General features: G+C 40.8%; 1 protein-coding gene across 8 annotated transcripts in view; it reads right to left on the minus strand.

Moving 5' to 3' along the window:
• The window catches only part of pank4 (pantothenate kinase 4 (inactive)), a 153,494-nt gene that overhangs the window by 130,981 nt on the left and 7,027 nt on the right, over positions 1 to 15,486 (minus strand). The gene's annotated exons all lie outside the window — the stretch shown is intronic.

Consider the following 15,486-nt stretch of genomic DNA (forward strand, 5'->3'; position numbering starts at 1 on the left):
AATTTTGGGTTTTCATGAGCTGTATGCCAAAATCATCAGTATTAAAACAATAAAAGACCTGAAATATTTCAGTTGGTGTGCAATGAATCTAAAATATATGAAAGTTTAATTTTTATCATTACATTATGGAAAATAATGAACTTTATCACAATATGCTAATTTATTGAGAAGGACCTGTATATACAACTAAAGGCACCGCAACCTTTAGTTACCTGAAGGCACTGGGATGGCGGTGCTGCTGGCTTTAGCCCACCTTTAGTCAATATTGGGTATTAGTTTTAAATACAGTAACAAAACTCGGTATGTATATTGTTCTTCTCAAGCCAGACAACTTTACCGGGCGTGGCAGGGCGTAGCAGGGCGTGGCAGGGCGTGGCAGGGGGGCTTAACAGCGCCCCCTTGAACGGGGTCTGAAAACTTGGTCCATATATCAAAAACGCTTGCATGAATTAATATGAAACTCAGTACACACATAGATCTCATTGGGCCGAACAACTTTCCCTCAGTCAAGTTTTACGCCAGCCGGCTATTATGGGTTATTATGGCTATTTTTAAAGGAAGTCGGCTATTATGGGTTGTTTGGAGAACGCTTGCTCTAGAATTTTAACTTCTCCAAGGCAATTCATTCAATTGTCACCAAACTCGGTCAGTGTGAAGTCAAGACATTGAGGATGCTAAATTGCGGACGGATTTTTAATAACTCGAACGGTTTGGCCGTGGCAAGGAAATGAATTTATGACTATAAAAGGACACATAAAGTGTGTTATAACGTAGTTAGTTTTACCTACAGTTCCAAAACATGGCGTGTATATTGTTCTCGTCAAGCCGAACAACTTTCTAATTTACAGTCATTAGCTCCGACCAAAGTCAGAATGCACCCTGCCATTCTGTGTGTGTGTGTGTGTTAGTAGTGGGAAGTTCGGATCATTTTACTGACTCGGATCTTTGAGTCTCGTTCAGCAAAAAGAACGAATCTTTTTTCGAGTCATTTCGTTCATTTCAGCATAATATAATTAAAATGGCATGTTAAATATCCCAACACATCTAGTACTTACGAAAATAGTGATTACATTTGTAAAAAGAATGAAAATAAACTATAGGGTAGCCTAATGCAGCCAAAGCCAAATTATAAGAAACCGAAATGTTTTATTAATTGATTAGTTGTTGGGTCTTAAGTTCAGGCTATTGCAGTCTGATTCTGTTTGTACACCTCACCTCCTGATCCGAGACGTTCTTTCCTTTGCAAGTGTCTGACTCGGATCTGTCTGCTGGGCCGACCGTGCCGTGTGTGTGATGCCGCAGGGCCGGAAATAGAAATGATTAGTTCATCTTTCGAGTCTCGAGTTCGGGTTCGACCGGGTCCGAGTCTTTCGTTCTTCCTGTCAGTCCATAGAGACTATGCTGTCAGTAGCGGAAAGAGAAATGATTAGTTCATCTCTCGAGTCTCGAGTTCGGGTTCGAGTCTTTCGTTCTTCCTGTCAGTCCATAAAGGCTATGCTGTCAGTACCGGACAGAGAAATTATTAGTTAATTTTCTTCGAGTCTCGAGTTCGGGTTTTAAATCCTTCGTTCTTTTGTCACGTGACCGCTGGTATCTCGCATCAAATACAACATTATATTCGTATTATTGACTGCGTCTGAATGTATATTGTTTTATATTTCGGAATTAAAATACAAAATATGTGCAAAACATTATCTGTAAAATAAAAGTTCCATCTTATATTGTCCCTGTCCTTCTCTTTTCTAAATGGTTCTTGTGCATCTGTGGTATGTTTTATTATAAATTATGCATTAATTAAGTACTATTATATTTAATACCTTAACTATGTGCTTGTTTGTAAAAAGGTTGTAAATTAGTAGGCTATTCAATACGGTGACAAGTCACGTGACAAAAGAACGAAGGACTCAAACCCGAAGACTCGAAAAAATGAACTAATCATTTCTCTTTCCGGTACTGACAGCATAGCCTCTATTGGACTGACAGGAAGAACGAAAGACTCGGACCCGGCCGAACCCGAACTCGAGACTCGAAAGATTAACTAATCAATTATCTTTCCAGTGCTGACTGCATAGTCTCTATGGACTGACAGGAAGAACGAAAGACTTGGACCCGTCCCGAACCCGAAGACTCGAGAGAGATGAACAAATCATTTCTGTTTCCAGTACAGATTCAGAACCCATATGTTGCATAATGCGCATGCGCGGTCGACACAAAATGAACGAATCACTCTCTGAGACAACTCGGTAGTCCCGAGTCATATTAAAGATTCGTTCAAAATGAACGAATCGTTCATGAACGACACATCACTAGTGTGTGTGTGTGTGTGTGTGTGTGTGTGTGTGTGTGTGTGTGTGGGGTGGGGAGGGGCTCTTCGAGTGAAAGTTTAGTTTAAACAAAATCATACATAGGGCCATACTGCCCTCTTGTGTCCAAAATTATATTTATATATACATATATTTGGTATGTGACTGAGGATATATTCCCACTGGTAAATTGACGTGACACCAGCGAGAGCTTTTAAATACGGACGTCCACACTGACATAGATAATGGTGGCGCATGCAGAGCGCTCGATGGAATTCCTATAGAAGTAGGAATGAACTAAAAAACGTTCGCTCTGTTCTGCTCTCTCATCGCTGTTGACGCGCACCGTTATGAATGCCCGTGCAGCCGTTAGTTTCATTTCAAAATTAGCGCCTTTTCTGGGGCTGATTGCTTGAATTGTGAGTTCAAAAGCCTATTATTCTTCATGGAAAACACAACAACAAAAGAGTATAATGACAGATTCGCTTAAATAGGCGACTTTACACAAAATATTCCTTCATCATCTATTCAGTCTAAATAGCGATAAATTTCGCTCTATTCGCGTTTGGTGTGAACGCAGCATAATAAACTGGTTGCCATGTCGAGATTGCAAAGCTGTAGTGTGTGTGTGCGTGCGGCGCGATCGGACTGTGTGTGAGTGAGAGAGAGAAAGAGAGAGAGAGAGAGAGAGAGAGAGAGGCGTGGGCGCGATCGAACTGTGTGTGTGTGAGAGAGAGAGAGAGAGAGAGAGAGAGAGGCGCGGGCGCGATCGAACTGTGTGTGTGAGAGAGAGAGAGGGAGAGAGAGGCGTGGGTGCGATCGAACTGTGTGTGTGAGAGAGAGAGAGAGAGAGAGAGACGCCGGCGCGATCGAACTGTGTGTGAGTGAGAGAGAGAGAGAGAGAGAGAGAGAGAGAGAGAGAGAGAGAGAGAGAGAGAGAGAGAGAGAAACGCAGGCGCGATCGTACAGTGGAAACAAAAATATACTCCGTCATTTGGTTCATACGGGACATAATTCAAACTGCAAATTGTTTACTTATATGTGTGTACACTCGCAATAAAACACAACATTGTGCTTTTGTCACACTCTAAACTCTTGTCAAATTGTAACCTACAACTGTCACCCAACCAAAAACACACACACACGCACACTGTTTTAAAAGCAAAACATATTTATCCAACCCCATTTCAAAACAATAATCTTAAGATATTATATCGTATGCTATGTGTTATGAATACACCCATGTTAAACATTAAAATTTACTTCCATTGAATATCATAGAACACGTAAAATAAAATTACATTAATAAACCTGTACAAAGACCTCCAGATAAATACTGGGCTTCTATATTTACACATTTAAGTGCTGCAAAACATATTGAGCTATGACATCCTAAGACATTAAAAATTATTCTATATTTCAATTATCTCATATATGTTGCTATTGTGGTTCACGATCATAGGCCTAGTCCCAAATGGCACACTTCATATGAATTTTCGGTCTTGTAGATTTAGATTTAGATTTATTCATTTAGCTGACGCTTTTAACCAAAGCGACTTACAATTGCTATATGTCAGAGGTCGCACGCCTCTGGAGCAACTAGGGGTTAAGTGTCTTGCTCAGGGAACCATTGGTGTCTCACAGTGGATTCGAACCCGGGTCTCTCACACCAAAGGCATGTGTCTTATCCACTGCGCAATCACCACCCCACCGTCACCGTCTTGTGTAGTTATTTCATGTGTCCGTTAAATCCATGAGACTGTAGGGTGTCTCATTTTTCATTTTAGGTTTTACGTTTTAGAAGGTTTGTCATGCATACTTTGTGGTTGATATATGCCCTCGATGCGCACTTTTACAGAGCCCACACTGATGCAAACTCTACAGCACACTTCTTTTCGACAGTCAAAGCAGGGTTACGTTTTTGCACGTCGTGCACAACAACACTAAAGGCACCAGGGTGGCGACTTGTGTATATATATATATATATATATATATATATATATATATATATATATTAGGGATGCTCCGATCGATCGGCCGGAGATCGGTATCGGCCGATAATCACATTTTATGACTCGATCGGTACTCACTAAACTTGGCCGATCTCACAAACCGATCACAATTTGATTACGTCAAAACGTGAGAATAAGGTACATGATGCGTGGGGACTTAAATGATTTGGCAGTCATGTCATCACCAGTGTGGAATTACTTTGATGTGTCGAGAAACAATGAAAAAATGAGCTATTTGCCTTTCTGAAGAGTTGCTTCGCTCGCTCAGTCCACACAGCGCCGCTCGCTCAGAACGCCCACACTGACGTCCTGGTTAGGAAATATGTGAAAGAAATTGGGCTGCCCATGCACGACTGAAGTTTTTTTTTTCTAGTTGACTAAGAGTAGTTCATTTAAGCCATTAGTCTAATCACATATTTATATAATTTAATTACTTAAATATATATGGGAGACAATACTAAACCATAGTGAGCGTTATCGTAATATTGCATATTCCGCATATCAAGCGCATGCATAAAGCTTCCACAAAGAACAGGCAAAAGTAAAGTTTATGCAGCCTGATACATTTTAGCTGTTTATTAATAAACTAGTGTTTTCTGGCTGCAAAGATACAGTTGGCGATGTTGACGCCATCTTCGCATAGTGAACGCGCCTATAGAGAGAAATGCACAGTTCATACGGATTAGCCTATAAGCAGAGAGTACCCCATTTCTTAACGATTTGAATTGTTGGTTTTTTTAAAGTAGACATTTCAAGCTCAGGTCTGTGAGGCATGTCGTTTATACACTTAGTTTCAGTTCATTTATGAGACGCGCTCCATTTCACGCGCGGGCGCCTCCATGTCCTATTATATTGTCTGCTATATTTCGCTTCTTATGTATTAAATCCAGACAATTGGTTGATGAAACATTGATTGAAATTAATATAAAATTTTTACAAAACGAAATTCACTTTAAAGAATGGCTTTCTACAAAACAAAACTTAATGGTAACACTTTACGGTAAGGGTATATGAATTATCATGAATTCATGTATAAATTCATGCATTAATTCTGCATTCATTCATGCATTAATATCTCATGAATCATCAGGAACTAACACGAGTTCAACGTTTTTCATTCATGATTTCACTTAATTAAAACATTAACTAAGATGAGCACATCATCATGAATTATGATTTATTACGCATCATCATTATGTTTTCTTTGTTGTTTGTCTAGGTCAGTGACCTAGTCACCACTTTAGTTGAGGGGCCACACACATGATGAAGTCATTGGTAGATAATGCTTAGTTAATGATGACTACTGTATTGGACAGACCCCAAAATAGACCAATCGCAACTCATAGCACAAATTCTGTTGACATTCAAATACAGTAGTCATCATTAACTACGCATTATCTATCAATGACTTCATCATGTGTGTGGACCCTCAACTAAAGTGGTGACTAGTCCTTTGAAACACTGATGAACAATGTCCTATTAATGGTGGCATAACTGTGAACAAAGAAAACATCATGATCATGTGTAATAAATCATAACTCATGATGATGTGCTCATCTTAGTTAATGTTTTAATTAAGGTGTTGTTCGTCCATGAAGTCATGAATGAAAAATGTTGAACTTGTGTTAGTTCCTGATGATTCATGAGATATTAATGCATGAATGAATGCAGAATTCATGCATGAATTTATGATAATTCATGTACCCTTACCTTAAAGTGTTACCAACTTAATTAAGTGGTCAAAATCATGTCTGAACCACTCCAAATGTCTCCTGATATATTGGGCATCTTATAATCCTATCTTACCCATCTCATGCGGTTCCTTTTTCATATAATCAACATAGATGAAATTTAAAAAAGAACATTATATTATATAAAACAAATATGAAATGTATATTTACGTTTTTAAGTTATATTTAAACGTCAGACCACTCCGCTTTTCTCGTGTGTGGCCTATACATGCATGTGTGCGTACATAACAGGGAGGGGTGCGATTTTCGAATAATACCCAGCTATCTTCGAATTTTGTTTTTGCTTGAAATTCCCATCCCTTCTAATGAGTAGCATCAAACTACTCCAATTTGTTCTTTTAGGAGTTTAAATTATTTATTTATTTAATTATTGTCCTGCTAAGACTTGTATTGGACAAGGTTTAAGTTACATCAGACTTCTCTATTTTAGGTGACTAAATGTTTATGTTGTCCTCCAAAGTTTACTATTGGACAATGTTTAATTAACCTTGTGGGCTGCATCAGACTGCTCCATTTTGTTTGTATTTATCTTTTTTCTTATATTAAGTAGCCTATATTAAGCATCGGTATTGGGATCGGTATCGGCCGATCACCATGCCAAGAAATCGGCTATCGGTATCGGCTGCAAAAATCCTGATCGGAGCATCCCTAATATATATATATATATATATATATATATATATATATATATATATATATATATATATATATATAGCTGCGAGCAGTGATGAAGGGCCAAAGCCGGCGGCACCGCCATCCCGGTGCCTTCAGGTTTGCGGTGCCACCGGCTTGGGCCCGTAATCGCTGCTCGCAGCTATATTATTATTATTATTTTAGGGCCCAAGCCTTGAAGAGGCGAAGGCCCTATTGTTTTCCTAAGGATTATTATTATTATTATTATTATTATTATTATTTTACTACCTTTTAGGCACTTTTGGGGCCCTTAACGTGCTCGAAAACTCTTGAAACTTGGCACATACCGGTCAGAACCCGCGGCCATCAGGGCCGGGCTGAAGCTGGTACCCGGGCGTGGCACGGGGGCTCGACAGCGCCCCCTGGAATGGGGTTTGAACACCTGTCCATATATCAAACACGCTTGCATGTAATAATCTGAAACTCGGTACACATATAGATCTCATCGGGCCAAAAAACTTTCGTGCTATAAGTTTTACATCAGCCCAACAGGAAGTCGGCTATTTAGGGTTGTTTGGAAACGCACGCTCAGGAATTTGAAACACTTCTCCTAGGGAATTCACCCGATCATCATCAAACTCGGTGTGCATGAAGTCAAGACATTGAGGATGATAAATTGCGGACGGATTTTTGATATCTCGAACGGTTTGGCCGTGGCAAGGAAACAAATTTATGGCGAGCAAAGAGAAACACATAGTCTTATGACTTCTGCATACATTAACTGATCTTGATGAAACTTCAGCAGTGTGTTCGTGGTAAGAGGCCGATCACATGGATGCGACTATTGTGAGTCAAGGTTATAGTGCCACCAACTGGCAGCAGGAAGTGTGTCACTTTCTAAATTCTTTTGACAAAAGTGGGGGGGTTAGTTTTACACACAGTAACAAAACTCCGTACATATATTGTTCTCATCAAACCGGACAAGTTTCTAATTTACAGTCATTAACTTCGACCAACAGGAAGTCAGATATTTTGGGTTGAACGTGGTCATTTTCTCTCTCTCTGTGTGTCTATGTCTCTGTGTGTGTGTGTCTCTGTGTGTGTGTGTCTCTGTGTGTGTGTGTCTCTGTGTGTGTGTGTCTCTGTGTGTGTGTGTCTCTGTGTGTGTGTGTCTCTGTGTGTGTGTGTCTCTGTGTGTGTGTGTCTCTGTGTGTGTGTGTCTCTGTGTGTGTGTGTCTCTGTGTGTGTGTGTCTCTGTGTGTGTGTGTCTCTGTGTGTGTGTGTCTCTGTGTGTGTGTGTCTCTGTGTGTGTGTGTCTCTGTGTGTGTGTGTCTCTGTGTGTGTGTGTCTCTGTGTGTGTGTGTCTCTGTGTGTGTGTGTCTCTGTGTGTGTGTGTCTCTGTGTGTGTGTGTGAGGGGGGAGGGGGTTTAGATAGACCATTTGTATATATATATATATATATATATATATATATATCTGTGTGTGTATAAATAAATATATATATATAAATATAGCTGCGATCAGTGATGGAGGGCCCGAGCGGTGCCACCGGCTTGGGCCCGTAATCGCTGCTCGCAGCTATATTTATGTATATATATATATTTATTTATACACACACACATACTGTATATATTAGGGGTGGAACGGTACACAGAAGTCACGGTTCGGTTCATACCTCGGTTCAGACATCACGGTTCGGTACGATTTCGGTACAATTAAGTGAAAAGCAAAACAAAAATGCAAAAGGCATTTTTATAAATGTCTTAAGCCTTGTATTTTTTAAATAAGTTTTATTAATAAAGGCAAAGACCAGTTTATTTCTAGTGCACTGACAATAGTTTTATATAATTTAATTAGTTAATTAAATTAATAAAAAGACAAAGACCTTGCGATATGTTTGGTATGTTTGAATGAATTTAAAATTAATTTGCCATATTTCAGATCAATATATTTGTTTTTCTTAATTTTAATTAACCCCAACTTTATTCTCATCTGAATTCTAAATAATTGATTTCCGTATAAAATAATACTAGGCTACCATTAATGTATGATTTTTAATCAATGTAGAATGTGTAATTTAAAAGTAAAACTGTGTGTGTGTGTGTGTGTGTGATTTTGGTTGGGTGACAGTTGTAGGTTACAGTTTGACAAGAGAGTGTGACAAAATCACAATGTTGTGTTTTATTGCGAGTGTACACAAATATATGTAAACACTTTGTAGTTTGAATAATTTGTTTACGGAGTATGTTTTTGTTTCCACTGTTCGATCGCCCCCGCGCCTCCCTCCCCCTCCCTCTCCCTCTCCCTCTCCCTCTCCCTCTCCCTCTCTCTCTCTCTCACACACACACACACACACACACAGTTCGATCGCGCCCGCGCCTCTCTCTCTCTCACACACACACACAGTTCGATCGCGCGCACGTACACACACACTTCAGCATTGCATTATTGACATCGCAGTCTGTTCATTATGCTGCGTTCAGACCAAACGCGAATTGAGCGAATTTTATCGCTATTTAGAGTTTTATTTATTTTTATACCTTCTATTTTATACCTTCCTCGGAGAAAAACTTCTCCGAGGACATTCACCCAATCATCACCAAACTCGGTGTGCAGGAAGTCAAGACATTGAGGATGCTAAATTGCAGACGGATTTTTGATATCTCGAACGGTTTGGCCGTGGCAAGGAAACTACTTTATGGCGAGAAAAGAGAAACACAAAGTCTTATAACTTCTGCATACATTAACTGATCTTGATGAAACTTCAGCAGTGGGTTCTTTGTAAGAGGCCGATCAGATGGATGTGACTATTGTGAGTCAAAGTTATAGTGCCACCAACTGGCAGCAGGAAGTGTGTCACTTTCAAAATGCTTTGAAATTCCCCTCTTATTTTTACCCGTTTTGCTTCAAACTTTATGTGTATAATGTAAACACACGGCAGATGTAGACCTGTGAAAGGATTATTGATATCTTAGATACTGTTGCCGTGGCAACGCATTAAACTGTAATATTCTTTGTTGATGCTTTTGAGACTCTTAGCATACTTGAAATTGCATGAAACTTGACAGATACATCACATTTATTAGCCAGTAGACATGTGCAAAGTTTCAGAAGCGGGCTTGGTGAGGGGCTCAGTAGCGCCACCTTTTGACAAAAAAGTGGGGGGTTAGTTTAATCTACATTTACAAAAATCGGTATGTATATAGTTCTCCTCGAGCCGGACAACTTTCTAATTTACATTCATTAGCTCCGACCAACAGGAAGTCAGATATTTTGGTTTGAATATGGTCATTTTCTCTCTATCTCTGTCTCTCTGTGCCTGTCTCTGTGTGTGTGTGTGTGTGTGTGTGTGTGTGTGTGTGTGTGTGTGTGTGTGTGTGTGTGTGTGTGTGTGTGTGTGTGTGTGTAGGAGGAGGGGGGCTAGATTAACCATTTCGCTGCTGTGTGGTTTGGCCTGCATTAAAAAGGAAAATAAATGTCTTACCCCTTGTATTTTTTAAATAAGTTTTATTAATAAAGGCATATAACCAGTTTAATTATAGCGCATTAACCATAGTTTTATATAATTAGTTTATTAATTAAATTAACTTGGTCCATAAACTTGGTCTGAAAATTTGGTCCATAAATCAAAAACACTTGCATGTAATAATATGAAACTCGGTACACATATAGATCTCATCAGGCCGAACAACTTTAAGCCAGCCCAACAGGAAGTGGGCTATTTTGGTCTGAATGTGGATGTTTTGCAAAACCAGACTCTACATTTTTACTCACTCCTATAAAGTGGTTTATAGTATTCCCACCAAACTTTTTCAACATGATGAAAATACATTAAAGATACTAAATTGTGAACGTATATTGAATATCTCAAACGGTTTTGCTATGGCGAGGGATTATGTCAAATAAAGAATCAGGAAACGTCTCATATCTTCTAAAAATTTAATTATACACCATTTATTTTTATATAAAATTAAACAAATATTAGAACTAAACTCATTTTATTCAGTTTTTTCAATTCAAGAAGTATAAAAAAGTTTAAAACAGGCCATTTATTGCTATTTGGTTAGACAAAAAAACATACATAGGGCTACACTGCCGTCTTGTGTCCGAAATGATATCAACATAGTACATAAAACTTTTTTTATCAGGTATGCCTATTGTATTTTTATATAAATATATTAGGTATGTGACTGAGGATATTTTCCCACCGGTTAATCGACGTGTGACACCGTGTGGGCTTTTAAATCGCTAATATAAAAGTGAAAGTAAAGTACTGACGTCCGCACGGATATAGATAATGGCGCTCGTAGAGCACTCAAATGAATTCCTATGGAAGTAGAAATGAAAAAACGTTCGCTCTGTTCTGCTCGCTCCTCGCACCATTATGAATGCACATGCAGCCGTGCACTTTTTAGTGTCACTTTAAAATTAGCGCAACCTCGGGGGCCGATTGCTTGAATTGTGAGTTCAATAGCCTATTATTTTTCACGGAAAACACAACAACAAAAGAGTACAATGACAGAGTTGCTTGAATAGGCGCTTTTACACAAAAAATTCCGTCATCATCTTTTCAGTCAGCTCTTCACTCTCGTGGTTAATGAAATTTGACTCCGGGTTGTGTTTGCAGTTCAGTGTTGGTTCGTTTGTCCAAGTACCCGGTACCTAGCGTTTGTGTTTATGTTTATGTTCTGTATTATTCCCGTTTTCCCCCTTGAGGGAGTTTTGATTTGTAGCTTGTGTTTATTTGTTGTTTCATTAAATTCACCTTTCACCTGGAATTGCAGGAGGAGGAGACCACAGAACTGCAACTGGCAGCTCGTCCGCAACTCTAGCTGGGTCGCAATCTTTCAGGGGAACCCGCTTGGTGAAATTCTCAGAGACCCGTGGAGGCCATGGAGGGGGACAGGATCGTCACGGACATCAAAATCGGTCTGCCGCCCAGTCACCTTTCAGTCAGGTTCCGGTACACGTGGTTCCGCCCAGTACATAGCCCTCGCCGCTGGTTTCGTCCGACACAAAGCCTTCGCCACTGGCACCGTCCAGCCCAAGGTCCTCGCCTCTGGTTCCACCCGGCACAAGGTCATCACTGTGGGTTCCGTCCAGCAGATAAAGTCCTCGCTAAAGTCCAGGCTTTCCATCCAGCACAAGGTCATCGTCGCTGGTCCCGTCCAGCTCAGAGCCTTCACCGCTGGTCCCGTCCAGCTAAGAGCCTTCACCGCTGGTCCCGTCCAGCTCAGACCCTTTCTTCGCTGGTCCCGTCCAGCTCAGAGCCTTCACCACTGGTCCCGTCCAGCTCAGAGCCTTCACCGCTTGTTCTGTCCAGCCTAAAGCCCTGACCGCTGGTTCCGTCCAGTCTAGAGTCTGTACTTTGCCGTCAACAACGTCGGAGGAGAAAGACTTCCGGCATCCCACAGGGTCCGAGGGTCAGGCCTAAGCCTACGGTCAGCCGAGAGACTGTTTCTGGACTCCTCGCCCTACCTTAGCCGCCCCAGCGTCTTTACTTGCCGGCGTCACCCAAGCACCTCGCACTTGCGGCGCCACCAAAGCGCCTCGCCCTGCCGGCGCCGTACAGACAGCTTCCCCTGCCGGTGCCACCCAAGCGTCTTGCCCTGCTGGCACCGCCCACCCCGTCTGCCCAGTCAGAGACGGTTCACATAACATCTGCCGATCCAGAGACTTTTCAAGTCACGTCTGCCGATCCAGAGACTGTTCAAGTCAAGCCTGAACCTGAGCGCTCCGCGAAGCCGGTATCTGTTCCTGAGCCGGTATCTGCTCCTGTCAATCTTTGAGTCAACCAATTCGTTCAAAATGCTGAACCATTCAGTAATGAGAAAACACGATGCTGTGAGATGCGCAATGGTTCTGCTGTGATCTTTGTTTAACTATTTTAACTAGTGTGTGTGTGTGTGTGTGTGTGTGTGTGTGTGTGTGTGTGTGTGTGTGTGTGTGTGTGTGTGTGTGTGTGTTTGGTAGGTAGCCATATAATAAGCAGGATAATGTATAGCGAGGCGGTTGTTATAGCGAATACCACCCCTTCAGGCTGATTAAGATCCCTCCACTTCGCGTAGGGCTCCTAGTTAGCCTGTCGGGGATGGTATTAGCTATAACCGCCTCGCTATACATTATCCCTTACATATTTCAGATCAATATATTTGTTTTCCTTCATTTTAATCAACACTAACTTTATTCTCATCTGAATTATAAATAACTTATTTCTGTATAAAATAAAAAATCCTGAATAATCCAGACCAACCAGAGCACACTATTTCTACAACATCATCAGTGCTGAAGCGGAACTAGAGCCGTTCGGTAGATAGCGAACAGATGCAGCATATGTGTTGTAACGAGGCAGGGTCAGGCCAGGGGAATCCATTTGCAGCTTTTTATTAAGAATGGTAAAGACAGGCAGGGTGAGCAATGGCAAACATGGCAGAAGAGAAAAGGCAGAGACAAACAAGGTTAACAGGCAAAGGGCCGAGGCATGCAGCAAGAATCAGAGTCCAATAAACAATCCAGATCGGGGGAGGCAAAAAGTAGTCAGCAACGGTAAACAATCGATCAAATACAGAAATCAAAAATGGGAAATGATGGGCGGGCAAAATCCATAAGTGGCTATTGTGGTTCATGATCATAGGCCTTGTCCCCAAATGGCACACTTCATATGAATTTTCAGTCTTGTGTACTTATTTCATGTGTCCGTTAAATCCATGAGACCATAGGGTGTCTCATTTTTCATTTTAGGTTTCAGAAGGTTGCTCACGCATACTTTGTGGTTGATATGTGCACACAATGCCCACACTGATGCAAGCTCTACAGCACACTTCTTTTCGACAGTCAAAGCAGGGTTACGTTTTTGCACTTAATGCCACCGGCTTCTTTTATATACAGGTCCTTCTCAAAAAATTAGCATATTGTTATAAAGTTAATTATTTTCCATAATGTAATGATAAAAATTAAACTTTCATATATTTTAGATTCATTGCACACCAACTGAAATATTTCAGGTGTTTTATTGTTTTAATACTGATGATTTTGGCATACAGCTCATGAAAACCCCAAATTCCTATCTCAAAAAATTAGCATATCATAAAAAGGGTCTCTAAACGAGCTATTAACCTAATTATCTGAATCAACTAATTAACTCTAAACACCTGCAAAAGATTCCTGAGGCTTTTAAAAAACCCCAGCTTGTTTCATTACTCAAAACCGCAATCATGGGTAAGATTGCCGACCTGACTGCTGTCCAGAAGGCCATCATTGACATCCTCAAGCAAGAGGGTAAGACACAGAAAGAAATTTCTGAACAAATAGGCTGTTCCGAGAGTGCTGTATCAAGGCACCTCAGTGGGAAGTCTGTGGGAAGGAAAAAGTGTGGCAAAAAATGCTGCACAACGAGAAGAGGTGACCTGACCCTGAGGAAGATTGTGGAGAAGGACCGATTCCAGACCTTGGAGGACCTGCGGAAGAAGTGGACTGAGTCTGGAGTAGAAACATCCAGAGCCACCGTGCACAGGCGTGTGCAGGAAATGGGCTACAGGTGCCGCATTCCCCAGGTCAAGCCACTTTTGAACCAGAAACAGCGGCAGAAGTTCCTGACCTGGGGTACAGAGAAGCAGCACTGGACTGTTGCTCAGTGGTCCAAAGTACTTTTTTCGGATGAAAGCAAATGTTGCATGTCATTCGGAAATCAAGGTGCCAGAGTCTGGAGGAAGACTGGGGTCCATCAGTGATGGTCTGGGGTTCCATGTCAGCTGCTGGTGTTGGTCCACTGTGTTTTATCAAGGGCAGGGTCAATGCAGCTAGCTATCAGGAGATTTTGGAGCACTTCATGCTTCCATTTGCTGAAAAGCTTTATGGAGATGAAGATTTCATTTTTCAGCACGACCTGTCACCTGCTCACAGTGCCAAAACCACTGGTAAATGGTTTACTGACCATGGTATTACTGTGCTCAATTGGCCTGCCAACTCTCCTGACCTGAACCCCATAGAGAATCTGTGGGATATTGTGAAGAGAAAGTTGAGAGACGCAAGACCCAACACTCTGGATGAGCTTAAGGCCGCTATCGAAGCATCCTGGGCCTCCATAACACCTCAGCAGTGCCACAGGCTGATTGCCTCTATGCCACGCCGCATTGAAGCAGTCATTTCTGCAAAAGGATTCCCGACCAAGTATTGAGTGCATAACTGAACATAATTATTTGAAGGTTGACTTTTTTTGTATTAAAAACACTTCTTTTATTGCTTGGATGAAATATGCTAATTTTTTTAGATAGGAATTTTGGGTTTTCATGAGCTGTATGCCAAAATCATCAGTATTAAAACAATAAAAGACCTGAAATATTTCAGTTGGTGTGTATTGAATCTAAAATATATGAAAGTTTAATTTTTATCATTACATTATGGAAAATAATTAGCTTTATCACAATATGCTAATTTTTTTAGAAGGACCTGTGTATATATATATATATATATATATATATATATATATATATATAAATAGTAACCTTGAAATAGTAATATATAAATAGTAACCTTGAAATATAGCTGCGAGCAGCGATGAAGGGCAAAGCCGGCGGCACCGCCACCCCGGTGCCTTTAGGTAACTAAAGGCACCGGGGTTGCGGTGCCACCGGCTTGGGCCCGTAATCGCTGCTCGCAGCTATATTTCAAGGTGACTATTTGTAGACAGTCAACTTTGTCTACTTTCAACACCAAGTTATTATGGTTAATTATTAATATCTCCTTTTTGAGCTAATTTGTTACACCAAGCAGGAACTTAACTGACAG

Source organism: Siphateles boraxobius, unplaced genomic scaffold, assembly GCF_051911475.1.
Source record: "Siphateles boraxobius isolate OS27281-9 unplaced genomic scaffold, OSU_SipBor_1 5, whole genome shotgun sequence".
Lineage (NCBI taxonomy): Eukaryota > Metazoa > Chordata > Actinopteri > Cypriniformes > Leuciscidae > Siphateles > Siphateles boraxobius.